Source organism: Anser anser (assembly GCF_964211835.1).
Source record: "Anser anser genome assembly, chromosome: 1".
Lineage (NCBI taxonomy): Eukaryota > Metazoa > Chordata > Aves > Anseriformes > Anatidae > Anser > Anser anser.
In genome coordinates, this window is record NC_139720.1 from 175,051,407 (window position 1) to 175,064,126 (window position 12,720).

Sequence of the window (12,720 nt, forward strand, 5' to 3'; positions counted from 1 at the left end):
TGTGAGTATAAACAGTGTTGTAACAGGAAGCCTTAGGTCTATGAAAATAGATTTCATGGCCCTGGGAAGGCATTAAAAGTATTGAGGAGCACAGTTGTGTTTTCTTCAATCATCTTAGTAATGAATAGATTTATGAAAAGAAACAGGTGAGCCCAGGTCATCGATGCCTGGCTCCAAGACTGGTGCTGCCACCAGAATGTTAGGTTTTATAACCATAGAACAGTCTTTGAGAGGAGAAGTCTGCTGGGATCTGATGGGATCCACCCATCTTTAAGGGGGAAATGTTTTTTGGCTTGTAACTTAGTGAGACTGATTGAGAGAGCTTTAAACCAGGATTGCTGTGAGAGGAGGAAACCATTTGGAACACTGAAGTTAATCCAAGGGATGGTATAGCACCATCTGAGAGGCAAGGTTAATATGAGCACCTATGCTGCTCCAGGGAGTGCTGGGGGTTCAGGAACACACCTGAAATGCTTGTATACCAATGAATGAAGTTTGAGGGACAAATGGGATGAACTGGAAACTTTCGTCCTTCTCCAGATTTATGATATCATGGATATTAGTGGGACTCGGGACAAGTCCCACGACTGGAGTGCTGGAATAGGTGGCTATTGGCTGTTCAGGAATGATAGGCAGGGCAGGCGAGGTGGAGCTGTTGCACTGTATGTAAAGGAGATATTAGACTGTACAACACTTGCAGTAAGAGATGATGTAGAGAACCTCTGAGTGAGGATTAAGGAGATGGATAACAAAGCAGATGTTGTTGTGGGTGTCTACGATTGATCACCCACTCAAGGTGATGCCATGGATCAGCTATTCTATAGTCAACTAGGGGAAATTTCAGGATCAGTTACCCTTGTACTTATGGGAGATTTCAACTTGTCAGACATGAACTGGGAATACCATACTGCCGTGACAAGCAAGTCCGGGAAATTCCTGAAGCATGTTGAAGATAACTTCCTGCCACAAGTGCTGAGAGAACCAACTAGGAAAGGTGCCTTCCTAGATCTGCTCTTTGAGAATAGGGAAGGTTTGTGGGAGAGGTGGTGATAGGTGGCTATGAGAGCCACAGTTATCATGAATTAGTTCAGTTCAAAAATTTTGGTTTAAGGAGAAAAAAAAAAGTTAGCAGGGTTGCCACCATGGCTTTAAGAGAGTGTTGTGGTTTAGCCCCAGAAGGCAGCTAAGCTCACTCTCCCCAGGTGGGATGGGGGAGAGAATCAGAAAGGTGAAAGTGCAAGAACTCATGGGTTGAGATAAAGACAGTTTACTGGGGAAAGCAAAAGCTGCATGCACAAGTGAAGCAAAACAAATAATTCATTTACTACTCCCATCATCAGGCAGGTGTTCAGCCACTTCCAGGAAAGCAGGGCTCGTCATGCATAATGGTTTCTTGAGAAGACAAACACCATCACTCCAAACATCCCTCTCCCTCTTCCTTCTTTACACTTTGGTGTACAGAGTGTACACCAAAGAGTGTACACCTTCATTACACTTTGTACACTTAGTGTACACTTTGGTGTACAGAGTGTACACCTTCTTTACACCAAAGTGTAAAGGAGGAAGACCATCAAATAAATAAATAAATAAATAAATAAGTAAATAAAGCTTCTCAGTGAACTAATTAGCAGGATCCTCCGGGAATCAACTCTGGAGAGTTTAAGGGTCCACGAGGGCTGTTTTCTTTTCAAGAGACACCTTTTAAAAGCCTAGAAGTAGGCAATCCCACTGTGTTGCAAGTCAAGCAACTGGAGTGGAAGATGAGCCTGGGTGAACAGGGAACTCTGCCTACAACTAGGGCAGAAAAAGAAAATATAGGACTTCTGGAAGCAAGGTCTGGTTTCAGAGGCAGAGTAGACAGCTGCAGTTCCCATCTGCATTGAGAAAACAAGAAAAAACAAAGCTCAACTTGTGTTGACACTGACCAGTGTGGTCTCAGAAAACAATAAAGTCCTTTTCAAGCATGTCAAAAGCCCTAAGGAAAACATTGGAATAATACTTGATGTATCCTAACAAGTAAGGATGAGAAAAAGGCAGAGACATTCAGTGCTCTTTGTTTGGTTGTTTATTTCTCTCAGTACTTAATCACACAATCACAAAATTTTAAGGCCGTAAATGACCTCTGGAAGTCATCTGGTCAAATCACCCATGCTCAATCAGGGACACTTAGGACAGTTTGCCCAGGACCATATCCAGATGTCTTTTAAAGGTGTCCAGGAAGGGAAACTCCACAATATCTCTGGGTCATTAATAGTAATGACAGATCTTGGCTTGCCTGGTCCTCAGAGATGGAGGACTGTGACTGGGGGAGCAGTGACTTTCCTTTCGTGGCCAACATACTTCGGCTGTTTAGTATAGAGAGAGGAGGTGACCGCAGTTCTCTGTACAATTTCCTGAGGAGGTGTGGTGGTTTTACCCAGCTGGGCAGCTGAGCTTCACCACAACCACTCTCTCACTTCCCCTTCTCAAAGGGAAAGGGGGACAAAATATGATTGAAAGGGCTCAAGAGTTGAGATAAGGACAGGGAGATCACTCAACTGTTATTGCCATGGGCAAAACAGACTCAGCATAGGAAGATTAATATAATTTATTACCTATAACTAACAAGCTAGAGCAATGAGAAACAACAGAAAAACAAACTATAACCACCTTCCCCCCATCCATTCCCTTCCAACTTCTCCCCCCAAGTGGCACAGGGGAACAGGGGAATGGGGGTTGCGGTAGTCCATAACACTTCATCTCTGCTGATCCTTCATGGTCACTCTGCCCTTGCTTCAACTTGGGGTCCGTCCCATGGGATGCTGTCCTTTCCAAACTGATCATGTGTGGGCTGCCCACAGGCAACAGCTCTTCAAGAACTGCTCCAACACGGGTCCCCCACATGTGGCAGCTTCCCCCAGATCCCCTGCTCCTGTGTGGGCTCCTCTCCATGGGCTGCACCTCTGGCTTGGAGCCTCCTCCTGCGGGGCTCTCCATGGGCTTCATAGTGGAGTTCTACTCCCCCATGGGCTTCAGGGGGACAGCCTGCTCCACCAGGGGCCTCTCCACAGGCCACAGGAGAACTTCATGTCCAGCACCTGGAGCACTTCCTGCCCTCCTTCTGCACTAACCTTGGTGTCTGTAGGGCTGTTTCTCACTCCTCGCTCTCCAAGCTTCTGTTGCACAGCAGTTTTTTTCCCTTTCCTTATATCAGCTCTCACAGAGGCACAAACAGCATCATTTACTGGCTCAGCTCTGGCCAGAGGTGGGTCCCTTAGGAGACAGCTGAAACTGGCCCTTATCCAATATGGGGCAGCTTCTGTTTTCTTCTCACAGATGCCATCCCTGCAGCCCCCTGCTACCAAAACCTTGCCACGTAAACCCAGTACAGAAGGGGAAGTGGAGATGGAGGTGCTGGTCTCTTTTCCCTGGTAACCAATGATGGGATGTGTGTGAATAGCAGAAAGCTGCACCAGGGGAGGTTCAGACTTGACGTTAGAAAAAATTTCATTACCGCAAGAGTAGTCAAACACTGGAAAAGGCTTCCTAGAGAGGCGGTTGATGCCCCCTGCCAATCCTTAAGAGGGATTTGGATAATGCCCTCAATAATGTGCTTTAACTTTTGATTAAGCCTGAAGTAGTAAAGCAGGTGGGCTAGATTATCTTTGTAGTTCCTTTCCAACTGAACTGCTCTATTCTGCTCTATTCTGGTCTGCTCTGTTCTTCCGTTTGAAACAAAACAAGTAATGTTTGTAATTATATCTTGAAAATAGAAAGTAAATCTAGTGCCATAGATGTTCTGCATTACACCTGTAACAATTTAACTTGTGGTGGACTTTCTGCAGCCAGTGGTTTGGTACCATTTAAATGCCATGAAATCATACACAAAATTGTACACGGTGTGTGTATTTCTGTATACAGTCCAAGTTCGTTTCATGCTTGAATTTAATCTTAAAAGAGGAAAGATAGAAATCATATTACATATAAAGATTCAATAAGAAGAACAGGATTATTTAATCATGACTCAAAGAATGAGGAGGATGACCCAGCCATGTTAAGTCTGTGTTTGACCACACAGCTTGGCAGGATTTATGGATACATGTGTATGGACACAATGAGATATGAACATCAAAACCCATGATTTTTGGAGAGTATTTGGAGAGTATTCTTATTTCCTATTCTATTCTATTCTATTCTATTCTATTCTATTCTATTCTATTCTATTCTATTCTATTCTATTAATTTATTTATTTACAAGACTGATCTGTTCAAATCAGTTCCATTCACAATGAATGTATTCGAAATTCAGATAAGTGGTACATTTCTGGGAACACCAAAGAAGGCTTCTTACCCTTTTCTTTACTCTTCTCAACCTGTTTCCACACCTACCAATGTTATTTCAAAGAGATGAGTAAACATACTAGATGGACATGAAAGACAAATCAGCACCAAGATTCACTGCCAGAAACCATAGGATTAGATAATATCCACAGGAAGAAACATTTTTCCCCAGAATATATTATAGATGAAGGCCTCAATCTCAAAAAACATTATCCTTAACTATATGCATAAATGTTTCCAAGGAACTTTAGCACAGCTGAGAAGTTAAACTTATACTATACATAAACAAACACGTACAGAACTAGGCCCTAAATGAAGTTAATATATTGTCCTCATTTTGGCTGAGGTAGAGAAAATTTTCTTCATAGAAACTGTTATGGTGCCATGCTTTGGATTTAGGAGAAAAAAATGTTGATAGCACACTGATGTCATAGTTGTTGTGAGGTATAACATCTGCTAACTCCCTAAGTACTTTGGGGTGAATCCCGTTAGGCTCCACGGACTTATCAACATGTAGCTGATACAACTGTTTCCTTACAATTCTGTTGGCCACAGATGGAAAGACGGAAAGTCTCTGCTCCCCTCGTCATGGTCCTCTACCTCTGAGGGCCAGGTAAGCCAAGATCTGTCATTATTATTATGGCGTCATGTTCAAGAATAAAACTGGGGGGAGTTGGCCAGGGGGCTGTCACTGCTTGTGGATAGGCTGTGCATCAGTCAGCTGGTGGTGAGCAATTGCATTGCACATATCTTGTTTTGTATATTAATATTATTAATGTTATTACCTTTTTTTTTTTTTTTCCTTCTTTATTTTTCTGTATCTCAGCCCATGAGTTTAACCTTTTTCTGATTCTCTCTCCCATCCTACAGCAGGGGAGGAGCAAATGGCTATGTGGTGCTTAGCTGCCTGGTTAAACCACAACGTAGATGAACAAGTAGTGTAACGAACAATACATAGGAAAAAAACTGCAAAAATATGGAGTCCTTTTCTTACCCTGAGTAACATCAGGGGTAGACAGTAATTTGTTACTTCAGAAGTAATTTAATAAATTAATGTGGGTCAAGTCCAAGTTAATCAATATTTTTAGGATAAGGTGCTACCACATGGCGGTATGACATCATACAGTCACCTTCCCTGTTTAATCTCAATTCCACAAATAGGAGAGACTGAGTTGCTGAGTTCTTTATTTTCAAAAGATTGCAGCAGTCTGCTAATGTAGTTTTGATCCATAAATATTCAGTATAGGGCCTCAGGCAACAAGCTAATAGTATGTCAGAAGGGGAAACTGCAGGAAAACATGTTTGTAAATACCCTTTGAGTGAGTGATGCTGAACAGTTGAATGACCATCACCATTTTCAGGCAGTTGGCTGCTGACTGCTGCTGATGAGAGGCAGACTGTGCCCTACCATTTATCTTTAGTGCATCATTCGGTCTTATCCATAACACATCATTTATTGATCCTGTCAAAACAATGATGACACATAATATTCACCAGGAACATTGCATGTTATTTTACAAAAAATACATGCTGTTCTAACTTCATGGGAAGCAATGGCAACTACAAAAACAGAGTAGTAGAATAAATCACTGCTGGTGAAATTGACAGTAAAGCTGATTTCCTTATTCCTCAGAAACAGTGAGGAATATTTTCCTCACAATATATTTCCTTTGAAATATTGGTAAAACCACTTAAAGGGGATTTTTATTATTTTTCCCCTCTAACTATTAAAGTGGCCCTGTTATACTTAAAGAAAAATAAAACAAACAACTGCAAGAAATTGTGAGTCTCACAAAAAAAAAGAAGCATTGGATGAGGATAGCAGTTACTATGAAAGAGATCTTTCCTGAAGGGCTAAACTATATAGTACAGTATATATATATATATATATATATATATTAAACACGCATTCTTGTCTTATCATCTACAGTGCTTTACCCGTCTGATGCACTCTACTTTTCAACTCTATTCTTTAACACACAATTTTAATTCCTTTATTACCTCTCCCCCCCCCCCCCCACCTTTCCTCCCCCCCCTATTTTTCAAGCAGCAAAGTAGACTTTGTGATACTCCCTGTGTTACTCTCCAGCACTGGAGACTTTCTGGGACTAAATGTTAAGTATGGCCCTAAAGAACTCCTGTCCCACATGCCAACCTTTATTCTCCCACTCTGAAGTTCAAAGCGCATCATTTACCACACAATCTTTTTTTTTTTTTTTCCCCAGCATCTAATCACAGATGATCTAGTGGTTCTTTCAGTGAAGAAAATCAGTGTCTATATACATCTATATACATTTATAAATTCTTCACTCTTCTGGAGCACAGATTATGAAAAAAATGAGGAGTTCTATACAAACTTAAAATACTTTTAATCCTTTGAGGAAACAATTGAATCCCTGTGCTGTAAAAGGGAGATGAGCCACAGGAATAGCTAACACATGACAGAAAATATGTTGGCACAGAGAAGAGAAAAAAGTTGCCTAGGGGAACAAGACATCTCAGCTCTGCAGATGATTTGACAAAAGAACAAGATGAATCAAATTTCCGAAACTTTAGAAAATTCTCATATCACTTCACAGCCATCTGATACTTACGGAAAAATATATATATATATATTTTGTACTCTTTTCTTTCTTTCTATTTTTTTTTTTCCCCCACTTCTGACTGCTTTTTACCACTCCTCCTCCCCCTTCCCCCCGCAAAAAAAAGATAAAAATCTTATTTGGCACTATTGCACCATGTGGTTTTTGTGTTCATTGTTCAGTAAGACCACTGAAAGGCACTGAATGACTTATGACTAAATTATTAGGACTTCCTACATCTGGAGCAGATTTACCTGGTAGAAAGTTCATTGGAATTTCTAACAACTAAGCAGTAAGGTGTTCAGTATTTAAAAACCGGTAACTCTTGATAGCTGGGTGTTGGTGCTCCATCCATACCTTTTACATTTTACTATCTATCTGATGCAGTTACATTCGGTATAATGTAACACAACAGTGACATGGAATTTTTCATTTTTATTTTTTGATAGTTTAGAAAAGGAATTAAAATAAACAGGTAATGATTACAGAAAAGATGAATAAACAGAGAAAGAGACATTTTGCAACACATAACCTTTCAGTATTTTTTAAACCTGTATACCTATGTCAACTACAAATACTTATTGTTTCTAATATTTCAGACTATTTCTGCACCTGTTCAATGCACTATGGTGAGCTGCAGAATTCAGTTTCACACATACAGTAGTTACTCTAACATTCTCTCCATTAGCGTCTGCCAGATTCATTTTGGATTTGAAGTCTCCTATTTAAAATGACACCAACTATCGAATCACAGTACCCTTTGCATTCCTGATGTGTCATATTGCGTTACATTTTCTGTGTCACCACCCATCATGTTATACTGTGTCATGCAGAAAAGCCAATATGAGTTGACATTACACAAAACGATGCGATCTAAGAGATTTAAAGCTGTGTAATGCACTGAAGCAGAAATGTGACACACTGCAAACAACGTGTAAACACCCATTTCCTCCAGAGCATCAGCTATCTGGTTTTAAAAAAAAAAAACATTCAAAAACACTTGAGAGAATGATATCTGAACATTTTTAGTATAACACATAAAATACCAAACTCCAGGAATATTGAAGATTTGACTTAAACTTACAAAAACAAAGGCAATTAAATTGACGATTAATACTTTTTTCCTATTATTTAGTCATCCATATATGGGCATGATTTTCACTAATATCATATCTGTTATATTAGCAATTTGGATACTTTAGAAAAGTAATTATACCTCACAACATGGAAGAAAAAGAATAAGTATCACTTTATTAGTTTCATGAATAAAAACATATATGGGGAAGTGAAGTGGCAATAACTAGTGCTATTAATGAAACATATATGAGAACAGTAGAAAAGACCTAAGAATTTTGTTTCTCAGTGGAAGGGAATATGCAATCCCTGATACCTTAAATGTATTCTCTTCTTACAAGAGGAAAGAAGATCTATCTTACAATAGATCTGACTTTGATTTTACATATTTCATCTTGCCTTATGAATTTTAGGCTAACAATCATCAAATGCAGTTTTAGCTGATGAATGGACATGTCTAAGTTAGGAGTAATTCAAGGGTCCTGTCTTGTAAATATAAAAAGAAAAGTGTTGGTGGGTTGCCAAATCCATTAGCCCAAGAGGTGAAGTCATTGCAGCTCCATGCCTCCCAGTCCAACCAGTAGTGAGGCCAACCAAGCGTTCTTAGTCATTCTACACATGCACATATATTTATATCTACAAATATACACATATACATACACAAACACACACAAACCCCTCATGCTTAGAGACTCACAAACCCCACAGTCTTTTTAGCAGCTGGCTGGTACTCCGTTGGTCCTTCTGATAACCAGTTCCATGGCTTCACCCTCAGAGACCTACACTCCTACTTGCCCTCACGCCATTTCACCTACTTGTTGGCTAGTCAAGCTTTCCCTTCACTAGCACTCACATGCTTACTTACACACCTTCATTTGCTCTACTTGTTGGCACCACAGACACATGGGCTGCTGAACCCTGGTCTGACTCCAATTGCTGGCACTTAGACCCCACCACCACCTCCACACACACACGAAAGAATCCCCCACTCAGGAAAACAGGAATGGAGCTTAATCAGAAGACAGGACAGAGTGTGCTTGCTGATCATGCACAGAGCGTGGCCAGGTCAGTCTACTGGCCAACCAATTACTTACATGAAACAGGCCCTTTTTTTCCGCAATCTCTGTTTTCCCACAGTTGCTCTTCCCCATATCAGCTAGATCACAGAATCAATCACAGAATCACAAAATCACAGAATCACAGAATGGGCAGAGTTGGATGATCATCTAGTCCAACCCCCCTGCCAAGCGGGATCACCTAGAGCCCATTGCAGGATGGCATCCAGGCCATTTCAATATCTCCAGAGAAGGAGACTCCACAGCCTCTCTGGGCAACCTGTTCCAGTGCTCTGTCAACCTCACAGTAAAGAAGTGCCCTCTCATATTCAGACAGAACCTCCTGTGCTTCAGTTTGTGCCCATTGCCCCTCTCATCCTGTCTCTGGGCACAAGTGAAAGGAGACAGGCTCCATCGTCTCAACACCCTCCCCTCAGATATACACATTAATGAGGTCTCCCCTCAGTCTTCTCTTTTCCAGGCTAAACAGGCCCAGTTCTCTTGCCTGTCCTCATACAACAGGTTCTCCAGTCCTATAATCATCTTTGTAACCTTCCTCTGAACTTGCTCCAGTAGTTCTATGTCCTTCTCCTACTGGGGAGCCCAGAACTGCATACAATAATCCAGGTATGGCCTCACCAGGGCTGAGTAGAGGGGGAGGATCACCCACATCCTCCACATTACCCTCCACATGCTTAGAGATGTGAGCTCCAGGATGAGCTGTTCCATCTCCTTTCCAGGGATGGAGATGAAGCTGACTGGCCTGCAGTTGCCTGGGTCCTTCTTGCCCTTTTTGAAGACTGGCATGACATTGGCTCTCTTCCAGTCCTCAAGCACCTGTCCTATTCTCCACGACCTTTCAAAGGTGATGGAGATTGGCCTAGCAATAACATCGGCCAGTTCCCTCAGCACCCATGGGTGAATTCCTTTGGGGCCCATGGATTTGTGGAGGTCAAGTTTGCTTAGCTGATCTCTGACCTGATCTTCAACCAAGGGAAAGTCAACCTTTCTCCAGACTTCCTCTCTTGTCTCCAGGGTCTGAGATTCCTGAGGGCTGACCTTAGCAGAAAATACTCAAGCAAAAAAAGGCATTCAGCAACTCTACCTTCTCCATATCATTTGTCACCAGGGCAGGTGACAAGCAGGCAGACATTTTCCCTAACCTTCCTTTTTCTACTGATGGATTTGAAGAAGCCCTTCCTGTTGTCCTTAACATCCCTTACCAGATTTAATTCCAATTGGGCCTTGGCCATCCTTGTTGCATCCCTGCGTACTCTGACAGTGTCCCTATAGATCCATCCCTTTTCCCTGTCGTTTGTTCTTTCCTTAAGCATCCCATAGTAAATCTTGTGCAGTATTCATATGCTGTTGCCCTGCATCCTATATGAATTCCCATATCCCTAGACAGTAACCCTCTTCAGTCTGGAAGGTACTATGGAGAGCTGCTTCTATTGGTGTAGGTATCACACCTAGATTATTGAGCTGAAGTTCTCCTGGGACAGTTCTGGCACAGTCTGGGCAGAGCTTCTTTGTGCACTGGGTTACTGGGGTTGCTGTGCTTCTGTGCTTTTTTGTGTGTGTGGAGTTGGGCCTTTTATGGGTTGATAGCTCTGTGGGGCTGTGCTACTCCTGTTGTGGGCCTTATAGATGAAGGTATTATTCAGGTGATCCTGTCTGCCACTGTTCCTCTGTGCTCTTTATTTTGTCTGAAGACAATCTTTTTATTACATAACCTAACTGAAGGCATAATTCATATTAGAAGTCTAATTTAGCTAAGTGCTTAAAATAAAACATGATGAATCGAGATATTTCAGTTTACTGTGCAAATATTGCATTTAAGTCTGTATTCTGTTGTCCTGTTATTTTTCCAGAATGCCTTTTATAGTCAGAATCAGCCCCTTCTTCTGGTTCAGATGAAATCACCTTTGGCCTTCTGGTGGATCTGTTGAAATCCAGAGCAGATATAATCTAGTGAAATTTGTGTAGCCACTGTCACCTTTTCTTCAAAGCCTCATTTAAGATATTTCTTTCAATACTTGCTAATTTTTCATTAAGGTGGATCTTGGTCCCTTCTCCAAAATTCATCCATTCTTAAGGCATTTAAATCTATCTGCTGTTGATCCAGTTAACTATTCCATCATTGTGGGTGACTATCCAGAATTAATCAGTTAAATCTTTGTCACAGTAATTTAAGCATTTGGTGAGTGAGATTGATTGCAAATTCAAAGCCATTTAAACACTTTGGCACTTGGTATTTTATGTCTCTGAATTTTTATAATACCTCAGACACAACGCTGGCCATATTGTATTACTTCTTAATGAATTCATCATGATATGAATCTGTTGAGTGTAGTAAGATGTATTATATCATAGTATCTCTCAAAAGACACATCACAACTCTGTACTCTGGTCTAGTAAAATACAATATCAGTGCCACATTTCCCTGAGTCACACCTAGGATGTATTTAATTCATCTTTAGATATACTGATATGCACAGGCTATGTGATGGAATTAGAGGCAGGGATTGAAAAATATTAGCCTTGCTCCAGAAATTGCACTCTCAATCTTTAGGGGTTTATGAAGCAAATTCGTCTTCAAGCTGAACTTTCCATGCTGTCCAGCATTGCTGTCAGACCAAGTTAAGAACTAAAATGAAGAGTGATGTAGCTTTAGTGTAATCTTTAATATAGCTACAAGTGTGTTTGATATTCAAGATCTAAATTGTTCTTAAAGGTACTATTGGTCATAGACAAAACCTAAGGCAGCTAGTTCCTTACCTGGGTACCTATAGAAAGTGCCTGAAGTTAGACTTGAACACATCTCCCATACATTTCAATGCACATATGAAAAGAGCTATTGAGATTATAAGAGAAATTGTCAATCATCTTTGGCATTGCCTTCTTTCTTTTCATCAGTTATTCTCCACTCAGTAAGATGCTGAAGTCTCTTCCTCCATCATTCCTTTGCATTTATTTTTTTGGAAAAAAAATATGCCTTTATTTTGTGAATTCCTTTCTGCCCAGCCTGCAGGGAAGTTGAAAAGGCACAGAGAAGATGGTATATCAGGGTGAAGACCTGCATTTTATCCATGTGTTGGACAGTATATATGACCAAGGAATTAGACTCACAGCAGTATTTATACCTAGATCATCGGAAAATCATGCTGCACACACGGGATAACAGAAAAGGTGTATATGTATATGTATATGTATACACACATTTAAACATGATTTTTAAGTACTGAATTTCTTAAAAAACAGTGCCTAAATAATGAGCATAAATATAATAGGCATAAAGAAAGCTAAATATTTTTGGCATAACACACATTATACTCCATACAATGGAGTAAAATTTCAAATACATTGTTTAAAAAGCTAAATTATAATCTGAGTTAAGCAGCTGCTCATAAAATGGCCAATGGCACTATCACAAGTATAGAAAGATTGAAATGAAGTTAAAATAAATGTTTTTTTTTTTTTTAAAGACAAAAAAATACATTACACCTCCCAAAACCATATTCCACTTAAAGACTCCTAAGGGGGAAATTTTAAATCATCAGGATCATCGCCTGTCTACTTTTGTCATTTATAATTTTTATTTTAATGTGGGATTTAAACTGTGTATTCTTAATGATACTTAAATTTTTAATTAGCCATAAGTCTCATTACCTGAAGATAAAATTTCAAAG